Raw genomic sequence first — 13713 nt, 5'->3', positions numbered from 1 at the left:
TTGCTTAATGAACAACTCTCATGTAACTATTTGTCCAGAATGCAATATCAACAACGTCCTTTGGGGTTGTACAGCAGGTACTAACACAAATAAGGCTGAAAGATGCATAGAAAACACGGCTGAAGATTTGCAAAAAGAAACACGCCATGTTTTGCCTTTTCAGATCAATTAATGTACATTTTTCTTAACATGCCTGAGTTTATAATATTTGGTAGGCAAAGTGCTATTTTTGAGTGAGCCACTAACATATACACCAAAGAAGATGTAATCTGAATGGTATATTACATTTTTAAATAAAAGTAATTTTTAGGGAAAACTAAGAAAGTGTAATCAATGACAAAGTAGTTGTCCTAACTGAACTAAAGAAGGAAAAAGGCTAAGATTATAGAAATAGTAGAATGGGTCCCCCTAACTATATCATTCATAGCTATGAAATTGCAGCAAAATGTTGAAGCCAGTATTATTCAAAATGGAATTACTTTTTAAATAAATCTGTAAAACACAGCAAAATCTTTACAATGCTTTGAAATGAGAGGAGAAGTAACCATGAGAATTTTTGCACTACTCAGAAATTCCACTGATTGTCTCATGACAGTTTACATTACTTAAAGATAGGTACCAAAAAAACTAACATACCAAATATGCTGAATTTCTATGTGATGAGAAGAAGTTGTGCGTATTGCTAAGTACATGGATTAGAGGTAAAAGACAGACAGGCAGATAGAAAGGCAGATATTCATATAAGTAATTAGATACATTTACATATACAAGCAATTGAACAATCTGTCTCTTCAAGGTAAAAGTAATATTTTATCAAATTAGAAAGTGTTTTTCAAAACAGATTCATGCTATGAAAGAATATTTTGAAAAGACATTTGTGATTTTGTTATCAAAATTCTATGTCTAAAAAATTCTCATCTGTTTTCAATTTTTTAATTGGCAACAGGATATTCTAACCTATCCAGTGATGTTCCAAAGAGTTTCAATGGGTTTTGAGTACACGTATTAAAATATGAAAATGCTACACCTTCTACCTCATTGGCAAAAACAACTGTTTGTCATCAAGGACGATGGGAATTTACTAGTCAAATCTTTAAAAAGCTCCTTGCATATTTTGTGTATAGAATTTAAAATTTAATATCAAAATTTAATAATTATAATCAGTGACATAGTTCTGCCATTTGGATCTATTTTTTATTCTTTCTGGAGTATCATTTTTCAGCCAAGGCAACAATAAAAGCATGTAGCAAAATAAACTGAAGTTAGAACCAATTCTTTAAATCTCTTCATAACACAGTGTTAAAACAAGACTTTTAAAAATAACAAAGTCTATTCTATTGTAGTTTGGGGGAAATCACAATTAATTTTAGAATATTTATATCATTTACCTCTTTTTTTTAATATTTATGTTTGAATGTTTTATAGCATATATTAACACAATGGCACATGTCTACAATTTTAAATAAATATGCACATGTATTAGGGCAAATGCTGTATTTGGAGATTACTATTTTGTCAATTTTCCAAAATAAGCCTTAAAATTGTCTTGCCAGAAGAAATCTTTCAGACTCATTTTTACCAACAGTATTTTTCAGTTGTCCTTATGCTTCCCAAACCACCCACAATCTCTATTTCCTTCTCTCCTTAAATATCTTAAGTTCTACCCCTTGACCTCAGATACTGAAAATGTTTCCTACATTCACTCCAATCAATACCATATCCTTACACTGAAACAAACATTTTGTTAATTATCAAAGTATTTTCTTTTAAGATCCATTAGCAATATACATAGCTAAATATCAGCCCCATTTGAGACAATCTAGGATGACTATATAATTTAATGCCCCATTATTAAATGTAATAAAATCATATTTATGTTTTTAAGTTATCATAGGTATACATTTTTAAATAAGGAAAAGTAAAGCTATATTATCATAGCCTCATAAAATATAAAGGACACTGGTACAAATGTTCATTGGCATTTTAATTACAGAAACTAATTTATGCACAGATTAAAAGAAAGAAGAGTATTAACCCAAAGATGTGAAAGTGGTGCTAATACAAAAGAAAAAATTAAAATTAACATACAATAAAGGATGTACTTCTGTATGTGGGCATGCACAGCTCCTGATATTAGTGAGCTTTTCTATGTGAATATAACAAAGAAATTAAACACAAAATTTCACAAGTAAGTCACCTCTAATTATGATGAGTGCTTTGGAAAAAGGCCTAAGTTGTCACAATTAAAAGTCAAAGAGGGCTGGGGATTTAGCTTAGTGGCAGTGTGCCTGCCTCACAAGCGCAAGATCCTGAGTTCGATCCCCGGTACCAAAAAAAAGTCAAATAATTTTTCATTCCTCTGAAATGGCATATATAAGAATTTGAGGCCAGGGATTTAGTTCAGTGGTTCCGCCACCTGCCTCGAAAGTACAAGGTCCTGAGTTTGATCCCAGGTACCAAAAAAATATAAAAAATAAAAAAAATAAAAAAGAATTTGAAAAAAATTGTAAGTATTCAAGTTCACTAGTCCCACTGAATTTAGGCAGATATATATATTTGCCTTGTAGAAAATAGGCCTATTACAAACTACCACACAATTTAAAACACAAAAGTATTCAGTACATGACCCTACTTTAGCATAACCTATACAGAAAGTACAAATGGAGGTTCTGGACCTATTGCTGTCTATAAAAATTTAAAGGGTCTGCCCTCTGAAAGGCTGACAATTTCTTTTTTAAATGCTTAAGAATATTGTGTCTCATGTGTAAATACTGAATAGTTTTGCTGGTGTGAGAAACTGAAAGTGTAAATAAGGACTAAATGTATAATAGGTAATGTGAAATAGGAAGAAAAGGGGCAAAGGAGAAGGAAGTGGGAGGGCTAGGGGAAAGGATAGAAGGGAATGGGATTAATATGAGAAAATGGAAAAATAGGAACAAAATCTTTGTAAATAGGGAGGAATGGAGGGGTAGAAGGGAGGGCTGGGCAAGGGTGAAAAATAAGAACCAAGAGAGACTATGTAAAGGTGCAAATTTCCAATGATGAATGTCATTATATTGTATACCTAAAATGTACCAATGATTAGAATGAATAATTGATAATGTAAAATAGGAAGAAAAGGTCCAAAGGGGTAGGGGTAGTGGGAGGGGCAGGGGAAAGGAAAGAAGGGAAAGGAAAAATGATGAGAAATGGAAAAAATGGAAATAAAGTCTTTGTAAATAGGGAAGGGTGGAGGGCGTGAAGGGAGGGCTAGGAATGGGGAAAAAATAAGAACCAAGATGCATTATGTAAAGGTACAATTCCCAATGAGAAATGTAATTGTGTTGTATACCTACAATGTACCAATAAAAGAATTTAATACAAAAAAAAAAGAATATTGTGTGAAAAAAATAAAATATAACACAATTTTAGAGGTCCCAAGATTAAAATTCATTTTTAAACATCAATATATATATTTTTTCAATGTGCATTTTTATAGTGGGAAAAGACTACAGCCAAGAAATTTTTAAATAGTCAAATTTTCCCCCAGTATGTATTGGGTCTTCAAACTGAAGAATAAAAAATTTCCCTGAGATTCATTTAACTAATATACTTTATTCCAAGTTATTTAAACTTTCTTCAGCAGACCTATTATTTCTATTTATTTACTTTTGTTTGGATTTTTGCTTCTTTAGAATTCAACTGAAAGTTTTCAAGGAAAGTGCTCTTAAAGGCATCTTAACTAATTTAATATGACTAAGGGTATACTTTTAAACTGCTTTCTAGAAATTTCATATCTTTTTTCTTCTCCTTTACTCTGTTTCAAAGTCTTTATTTTTACTGTAGAGATTCTTGGCATTATCAATAATGCAAGCAAATGTCCAGATGCCAAAGCAGTGGTTAGGAAATCAACAGGTTAAAGCCCTTGGAAACCAAGCCATTGCTTCTCTAGCCTGTGTGACCAGTGACCAATGGCCACCAGACTCCTTTCAAAAGTGATTATGCTATGAAGTCATATAAGTTGTGAAACCTCAATAAACATGTATAATTTTGAGAAACAAGTTATTAAAAACCAAAAAATTCTAAATCAAATACAGAAAAGAAAGCCTGTGCATTCAGAGAAAAAGCTTTTGACAAGTTAGAAAACATGAGTTTCCAGATTACAAAACTAAGAAGAGTGGGCTTAGCATATATATTTGAAAGTTATCAAGAGTAGAAAACGGTTATTCCTGCTATGACTGTTTCTGCTACTGCTACTGTTTCATCATTATCAGTGTACAATAATAATTTGTAGCCAGGCATGGTGGCGCACACCTGTAATCCCAACACTTGGGAGGCTAAGGCAGGAGGATCGCTGTGAATTTGAGGCCAGCAAGACCCTGTCTCAAAAAATAATTATAATAATTTGTATTTCTTCCAAGAAATTCAGATCACTCAGGATTATTTTCATAGTATTGCTCAATTTAAAATTTATGAAACAAGTCACTTTTATATAGTTGGAAAAGCTTAATTATAAATATGAGGCACCTAAATACTTATAACAAGGGAACTCCAGCAACAATACACAATCTGCAATTTTGCAAATACAGCTCTTTGTCTAAGACCATGCATGTCAAATAAAAAAATATATATTACAGTGCAGGATATAAGATTTTATTAACTCATAGTCTTGAATCATCTGCCCATATATTAAAACGCCACTTAAATTTTAATTTTTATACCTAGTTGACAAATTTGAAGGAAAACAATAATTTAAAAGATTCCTCCATACCTTAAAATGTACTCACAATGTGTCTGACCACAAAACCAAGCTAAGAGAAAGAAGTATAGTGGCTCACTCGCTGGCCTGTGGCATTATCACATTCATGACAGACACAGCCTTTCTAGACAGTCACAATGTCACAAATAAGAAACATTTCACTATCTTACAGAATAGTCTGTAATATTTATTATTAAATCTCCCTTCATATTCAATGTTCTTTAGGGTATTACCTGAAGCCTACCCCTAACTTCCTTTTAAATCACAGCTGAAAGGCAACCCCCTACTAGAAGCTTTCCCCGATATAGATAGATAGATACATAGATAGATACACAGATAGATACTTTTGAATATAGTATATAATTATATGTAGTATATATACTATATAATAGAGTATATATTATATAATAGTATTTATATTACTACATACATGTAATAGTAATTACCACATAGCCTAGAATCACGTATATTCATACCTCTATGCATTTCTACCTTTGAAATCATGTAATCAAATAGTTCCCAATATTTTCATTATCAAAGATCCTTTTATTAATCCTCCCTCCTGAACCTCATATTTTGAAAACTTCTTTCATCAAACTAGCCACACATATTACAAAATAGTTGTCATGTTCTACTTTGTATTAAAAAGTCATAGAAAACCAACGTTTAATGCTTTTGATTCATCATGATATTATTCATTTACATTGGGTTATGGAAAATACAGCATTGACTGGCTCTGGAATTAAGCATGAAGATAAAGTAAATGAGCACTGACATTCTATTGAAGAGAGTAGAAAATAAGAAGGCCCAAAAAGCCAGTCGTGATTTATTACATACAAGCTTTCTTTGGAGTAAATAATATCCTGAAGCAAAAATCAATTGAAACATTTACTCATATCATGTAGGAAGTTAGACGCATGAATGGTAAATTTATCTACCCTGCATACCGTTTATTGAATGAGGCAATATGAAAGCACTTTAGAAACTGGGGAGGTCTATAAACTATAAGAGAATCAAGGGCCCTCCATGTGCCATGGTTCTAGTGTCGATTAGATAATTACTGTCAATTCAACTAAAACAGTTCTTAGAACTGTTCTATGCATTTTTGTATACATTATCTTCAAGCTTAATCATCCCAACAACCCTATATGATAAATTCTATCACCAAATCATTTTTTTAAATGAGGAAACTGAGATTTGGCAAGGTCATATAATTTTTCCAATGCCACACAACTAGTTCAGGAAATAAAATGTAAAAGCAAAAAAGTCAAGAAATAAAAACAGAAGTCTAAATTTGGTCTTCACATATGCAGGCCTATCATTCAACTGAAGAAAAATACCTGTTTCCATTTTTTCTTAAAATGAAAACAAAACAGGCTGATGTGTATATTTGACAAAAAGAACTTCCTGGTGTTAATCATTCATATACATAACCAAAGAAGAATATAAAATCTCCTTCTTTGCAAGCATTCAAAACAGAGAGCTTCTTAATCAGAATGGAAAAAGGATGGTCAATGCTATTGTGGAGGATGGCAGATGAAATAACCTTTCAAACTTTCTTCAGTTTTTAGAATTGGAATTTTATCAAATTTTAGAGGCTGTACATCAAAACTCTACATTTAGTCACTTGGGACTCTACCTCAAGGCTTCATGAATTCTTCTTTCTAGGAAAGAAAGAGAAAAACTTGTACCACTGACTCTGCATTGCATAAACAAGGAAAATAAGCAGGTTATATATCTTGCCAAATATTATATAAAAATATGTAGTACAGCTAGAATGGGAAGCCAAATTTACATAATTCTTAGTAGCACTTCAACAGTAGTAGATATCATGTAATAATTGCTTATTTTATACAAATTCCTGAGTTTAGTGCTTTATATTCAATTCATTTAATCCTCACAATAGTTCTATGAGGTAAATATTATTGTTGCCATTTTACAGATAAAGAAACTGAGGCTTAGGAATTACAGGTCAATATGGACATTTTGGGGAAAGGAGGGTTGACTTCTCATGCATAGAATGTTCAATGCCTATGGAGATAAATTGGGAGGTTATTTCTGAGAAAGTAAGAACATTCCTTTGCTAGTCCTTCCTGAGGAGATAACATGCTGTTTGATATTACTTCCCAAGAAAGAACAATAAACTATTCTTTCCTAGCTAGGGCCATTTTTTACCCAGTTCTGACAATGACCTGCTTAACACTAAAAACAACTGTGCCTAAGCTTCCTCACTTGCCAAATATGAAGATCTTCAATAGAATAGAATATTCTTTAAAAGCAAAGACTCCTGGCTTCAAAGGTACCCTAGAGTGTCTAGAACTTAATAAGTGCTCAATCACATTACCCAGTGATCTCTTTGGAAAATATAAAAGGAAGCATTTGCAATCATGCCTGAGAATGAGTTCCATTTAAAACCTACAGTCTTCATTTTTCCAAAAAAAAAAGAAGCTCCAGTTTTTTCTTTTCCACATATTGGGCTTGTGTAGTCTTAGAAAATGAAACATCTTTAAAATTTATTTTGTTTAATTTTAAAGAACTACTTTATCAAGGAAGCAGAGATTGTGCTCAGAGATGTCAAAAACACAAATAGCACTAAAGTCCCTTTTTGCATTTGGATGAATATATTAAATAGACAATTCAATTTCTCTTTATAATGACTAAAAACAACAAATTATTGAAAGGCAGCAGGAATAAAATATCATCTAGGGTTATCTTGTGAGATTAAGAGAAAACCTGAAATGGGAGAACAGAGAATTCTTGCATACACGCTAATATGCACATCATATAATGCATTTACCTAATATTTATTATGTCTGTTTACGTTTTGTCACTGAAAAACATCAGATCAATATTCTTAAGTAATCCAAAATAGTTAAAATACACAAAATTCTTAAAGAATTTCATATCACATTAGGCTTCAATATACGGTGCTTCAATATAGAGAAACCTTTAAAAAGCTTTATAAGCCATGGGACTTTAGTAAATGAAATACACCAGTGAATTCTTTGCTATACACACCACAGTAGAATGTTCATAGGCAGAAAGCAAATACAGAGAGAGAAAATTACAGAGCAACAAATTCAAGCTGGTTACTAAAGACACAAAAATTTCTGAAATATATACAACAGTACAGTATGCTAGATGTTTTATTTCACTATTCTATCCCTCGATAATTACAGGTTAAGATATTAACTCATTTCTTTAAAATGAACTCCAACATCTCCTCATAAATGCAGAGATAACTCTTTAGATAAAGATTTCTATAGTTTCAAATGATTGCTTTTCACTTAAAGTAATATGAAAGAGAGTGCCACTACACATTTTCATGCTGTTCAAAAGTAACAAAGAATATTCTGAATTCTTTAACATTTTGAAAAGGAATTTTTTCCAATATTATATACTATGCAAGTTAGCAATAATTACTAAATATATTATCATTATAACATAGAAATAACTAAAGTTGATTTTAATGTGCTTTATTAGTTTATAATAGATTACAGTATCTACAATTAACCTCAAAAAATAACTCACATCTTTCCTAAAGATGAAAGTTTTTTGAGTAAATAGTAAAATGAGTGATATATTAGGGGTCTTAAAGGAGCAAGAAGAGATTCTGAATATAAACAAGCTATCATTCTGGTAAAAGGAAATACAAACAACTAGAATAAAAATAGTTGATGCACAAAAGCCATAATGAAGGGGTAGCTCAAAAAATAACTTCTACTTTGAATGGTTTGGATGAAATACAAATTATCCACAGAAAAGTGTGGACTGGCATAAATGTTTGTACAAAATTATAAGTGTATTTCAAGAAGTATGCAAGAGACAACCGCCTGCATGATGCACAAGGTCCCGGCAATGCTCTGCTTAAGTGCTAGTGCACAGAGTCTAAACCACTGCATTTTAATTACCATGCAGCCTCAGATATATTGCCTTTGATATGGAAATGTTCTTGTTCTCTCATCTTCACATATGGTCTCATGCACAGAAATCTTTATCTGATTCATAAAAAATAAACTAGAATCCAATCTCAGCACCTGACCTCAGTGCTTAGAAGTTTTTTACTAAGCATGGTGTCACTATAAAAAGAATGGCTAATATTGGTGTAAAGTTAGATGTTTTCAGCAATGATACGAAGGATTTGCAGTTAAGAATTGAATCAATACTGCTTCTCTGAGGTTTTAGGGCTTCATGTTTCCTTTTTTGAGACTACTTCAGATTTGAGGAAAAACAGACCAGCACCCTTTTTTTGGAGGTGAGAGAATCAGTAGTAGATTTAAATGATATTCAATTTTTTCAACCTTCACCCACATTCTTCAATTGATATTTTTATCCAAACTGTGACAATCAGATACTTAACACTTGAAAAGCTCTATCAAAAACCATAATGCAAATTTTGAACTATTTCCAGTTTGACTAAATGTCTAAACAAAATAATTAGCAGAAAAGCTTTTACCCTCTTGCACAGAACAAGGAAAATAAAAACACTCTTCCTAAGAATGAATAATAAATATATAATGAGAGGATGATGAGAGTTTCTGATAACTCTCACAAAACAATTAGTTTTCAGATCACAATTGAGGAACTTCAAGCAAAACAAGATATGTTACACATTTAAAATGTGTTTGCATCTAATGAAAATTACTTTTCATGTATTCTACCAAAGCACTGGCTTTTTTTAAAATCTGAATATTTTGACAATGGAGTATGACCAGTAGAAAATGTGGAATCAGGATGAGGACATAAAATGTCCTAGTACCTTATTTTCTTTGTTAAAAAAATAATAGGAAGAGTCATATTTCTTAAGAAACAACACAAACCCAAAGAGAGTCCATTTCTTCCTCTAAAAAGCAATGATTTTTGGATTTGTTCATTTTAGCAAGTTTCTATAATAAAATCTCATTAAATCTCATTGGCCCATATAACTCGATAATTCTGTAACAACACAGATTAATTTTCAAAAAAATGGTAATATGACCCATGTAACCTCATGGCAGCAGATAATACAACCCACCTGCAAATCATCTTGCGGCAAGTTATCTGTGTTTTATCATTTCTAGTACCTGTCTGTGCCTGATATGGTCCTCTCAGACACATTAGCTTGATGGAATGTTTTAGTTGACTTCAAAAACATCAACTGATATATATATGCATCCCTAAACTATGTTTAAACAAATAGCGTTCAGTTAAACCAAAATTTTAATTGTGCTGTAGTATACTTTCACAGAATGCTGTTTATAACAGCAGAGGAAATTTTATATATATGTATTATCTCACTAAGAAGAGAATTTTTTCAAGCATAGAAAGATATATAAGCTAACAAAACTGAGAAGTATAGAAAATATTAAAAGTAAGAGATAAAGGTAATGTATATTGGGTATCTTCAAAAAGAAAATTTATTCCAGTATCTATTATTCAGTCCAATAGAATTAGTAAAAATAATTATTCAAAATATTACTGATTTCTTCAATGTAAGATGTATATGTGTAGAAATTTGATCAATGACCAATAACCCAATTATTCCTAAAAGACATCATATAGAAACAGACATAAAATCTCAATGATGCCACCACAACTTATCATTTATGTGCTTAAAGTAATGTATTTAAACCCTTATAAAAGGAAATTTTGCAAGGAATTATGAATATATGCTTTTCCTGTAAAAAGAAAAACATCTGTTGTTTTCTGCTACTGATGAAAAAAATGCCCAACAGAATATAATATTCCCATGAATCTCATTTCATATAGGGATTCAGCTACTGCATCCTTGTAGAATCAGCTTAAGATATAGGTACTTGATACTGCTTTATTAATAATATTTTTACATTTGTTTTATAATACATTAAGAGTTGTGGTTATACAATATATTATTAGAGGAGTTTGTATCACAATGCATAATAAAAAATTATTTTGTTCGCATTTTTAAAAATACAAATACACCATAAGAAAGTTCCTTTTTGTCACTTATAAAGCAACAAATAAAAGCAACATAAACAGGATAAATAATAAGCAAAAAGCTACCCAGTCTTGCCACTACAACTGAAGGAATACGGAACAGCAGAGGAGAAAGAGGTGTTGGTAACATGTGAGGAAATCATTCAAGAACGTCAGGGGCCTAAGGAATTAGTGCCCTACACTTGATGTCTGGATCCTAGTTACTTACCTGTCTTTGGTCATACACTAGCTCTCTTAAATTTGATGTACACTTGTTTTCAATGCTTGAAAGATTTTTTAGTGGTTTGCTTTTTAAAAAAATAAGAACTACTGTATCTCTTGATGTATAAGGCTTTTTTATGTAGGAGAAAAATCTCTACATGTCATTTTGCTTGCCCATGTGTTCACATACAGGCACTGAGAAAAGATACTCTCAAAAGTATATTGATAATACACTTATTGCCTGACAAAGTTGAAAAAATTCACTTATAACTTGTTTCCTGCTGTAAGAAAACATTCTATTGGTTCAATAAAAAGCAAATTAAACTTAATAAACCATGTCCCTACTTCTCATCAAGAAAGGAATGCTCTTGCTGACACAGAAAAGCTAATCTTGTCCCACTAAACTTGTGGAAGATTTGGGATGTTTGTTTGTTTTGAAATGAAAAGAATCTTCTAGTAAGTATCAGGCATAGCTGAGTGGCATAGAAACAAGGGGAGGATGGAGACTGATGCAAGTGCCTAATGCTGAGTGTTGAATTCCATGGTGACCCCACAGGGTGACAGAAGGAAGGTCATGTTCAAGGCTGGAGAAATCTGGTCTCTGCCATAGAGTACAGGCTAAAGCTGACCTGAGGCTGGAATTTGAGAAGGTATGTAGGAAGCTCAAGCTCCAATCTGGGCAGACAGAGAAGAGGAGGCACTGCTCCTAAGAAGCTCAGGCTGCTAGAGTGAGGTACACAGAGAATAGAGCTTTCCAGGCCCCCCACAGGATCACTAGCAGCCCCAAGTGGCTAGGCCTGAAGGGGGAACCAGAAGCTTCAATCTAGACAGACACTAACTTCCTGAGAGACCTCTAGGAAGCACAAAGACAGGTGAACAGTCCAAACCAGAAGCCTGGAAATAACCTAGCCAAACCAGGATACACAATGCCATCCCTGGCTGGTCCTCCTAGGTTAGTGTGAATAGAAAAGGCCTAACAGCCTACAAGGGCTGAGTGTGGAGCATAAATATACTGCCAGATTTTCTCTGTAACTGTCCTACCCATCCCAAAGCCGCACTCTATGATATCAGGTATGATATCTTCTAACCAATAATTCCCCCTCAGCCGAAAACTAAGAGAAGATAAAATAGCGAAAAAGAGAAGAAAAGAGAAAAATCAAAGATAAAGCTACACTGTCAAAGTCTTTCCGGCCAGGGCCTCCCGAGTCTGTGGTGGCCAGTTCTGCACTCCCCCGGGAATCCTGTAACAGCCCAGAAGGCAACTGAGTGATCAGGTCGGCCAAGCCCGTGCCTGTGGTCCTCACGGACGAGGTGCTGAGTGCGCAGGCTAATTATACATGTGGCATTTGGGCAGCCGACTGTCCAGTGACACCTTACCTTATGAGGAAACGTCAACCCCAGCAACTGTTCAAAACAAAATGCCATCGCAGGATCAGCTTCGCCGGCTCTTGGGCTCTTGGCCGGTTCAGGATTGCCTTTCCCACTGCCTCTCGCACTTAGCACAAGAATGTGGCCTGGGGAGGCCAGCCACTAGCAGGCGGGCCGGCCAGGATGGGGGACAGGCAGGGCGGGCCTTGCCAGGTGTCTGTCCTGTCCCGTCCCCTCTTCCCCCTCCCCTCTCGTTCCTTGGACCCAACCACTTGACCTTTTTATTCACCAAACCTACCTCCTGTAAATATACTGGGCTGGGCTGTGTCTGTTTTTCTCCGGACCTTAGGGAAATCAGGGCACGTGACATAAAGGGCAGGGGGAGAGGAGACCCTGGTGGGAGGGGTGAGTGAGCACTCTCTAGTCCCTACTCCCCTGGGTTGCTAGCTGTGCCTTCCCGCCAGGGCCAAAAGCCCGACCCCAGAAGTGCGAGCAAGAGAAAAGCGCTGGGACAGGGACGTCACCCGAGGGCCCTCTGACAGTGCTGCAGGAGGTCCGGAGTCCAAGTCCAGTTTGCCGCCAGGACGGCTTCGGGCCATCCCCCGACTGAAACTTCAGGCGTGGCCCTCAAGGAGGTCACACACAGAGAGAAGCAGCGCGGGACAACCCATCTCGCCAACAGCCCAGCCCCGTCAGCCCAGTCGAAGACTTAGTTTTAGTCCTCAAATAGGAGAGGCATTCAGTATCTGGCAATTCATACAAAACAAGCGTTTTCAAACTTGGTCAGCGTAAAACGGCTTAAATAAAACTTAGAACACGCCAGCAACAGCCACCTTGTATCTGCTCGGTACACACCAATTCTCTCTATCTCCAAGCTCTGCGAGCGCCCAGGAACAGCCCGGCACAGAGCTAATCTGTCCTCCGCAGCCCTGGGCCGCTCCTCCTGGTACCCGAGCACAACCCCAGCAGCCCCTGCACAAGCCCTTTCCTTCTCCTCCCGGCCCTTTAAGGGAGAAACCAGAAAGCGGCTCCCGGGGGAGCGGCGGGGCTCCAGCGCCCCAGGACCATTGGCAGCACCCACCACCCCACCCCCACCCCCACCCCCACCCCCCGGCCCTGGGCCGAGCCGGGAGCAGCAGACCTCGGCCCAGGCTGCAGAGAAGGCAGCGGGCAACGGGGCCCGGGCAGGGCTCCGAGAAGGACGCAGGGCGCGGGCCGGATTGCAGGGACACCGGGCGGGGGAAAACTCGTGCGGACTACTGTGCGCCTCGAAGGCGGGACTGGACGGCCCCCCTCACCCACGCCCCCTCCGACCCCGCACACAGCCCCAGCGTCCAGGGCAAAGAGGACCACAGATTAGCACTTGGGATTCGGATCGTTTTGGAGTTCGGCTTGTTTATTCCTGAAAAGATCATAAAAAGTAATGTCCAATAATGGGGGCGGGGTGATAA

At 35.8% G+C, this 13713-nt stretch overlaps 1 protein-coding gene across 21 annotated transcripts in view; it reads right to left on the bottom strand.

Moving 5' to 3' along the window:
- Sox6 (SRY-box transcription factor 6) overlaps positions 1 to 13713 on the bottom strand; it is a 689857-nt gene that overhangs the window by 584906 nt on the left and 91238 nt on the right. For 3 of the 21 annotated variants that reach the window (XM_087211276.1, XM_087211272.1, XM_087211288.1), the window contains exon 1: positions 12272 to 13339. The exons of 16 other annotated variants lie outside the window; for them this stretch is intronic. The gene's annotated coding sequence lies outside the window, so the exon portion shown is untranslated. Of the gene's footprint in view, positions 1 to 12271; positions 13340 to 13713 lie in introns of those variants that run through there. 2 more of the 21 variants (XM_087211281.1, XM_087211279.1) reach the window with 1 other exon arrangement.

This window comes from Heterocephalus glaber, unplaced genomic scaffold, assembly GCF_053883595.1.
Source record: "Heterocephalus glaber isolate CG9 unplaced genomic scaffold, H.glaber_assembly_v1.0 deba00001428, whole genome shotgun sequence".
In the NCBI taxonomy this organism is placed as follows: Eukaryota; Metazoa; Chordata; class Mammalia; order Rodentia; family Bathyergidae; genus Heterocephalus; species Heterocephalus glaber.
The sequence above is the reverse complement of the archived record's forward strand: the minus strand, read 5'-3'. Positions and strand labels throughout refer to the sequence as shown.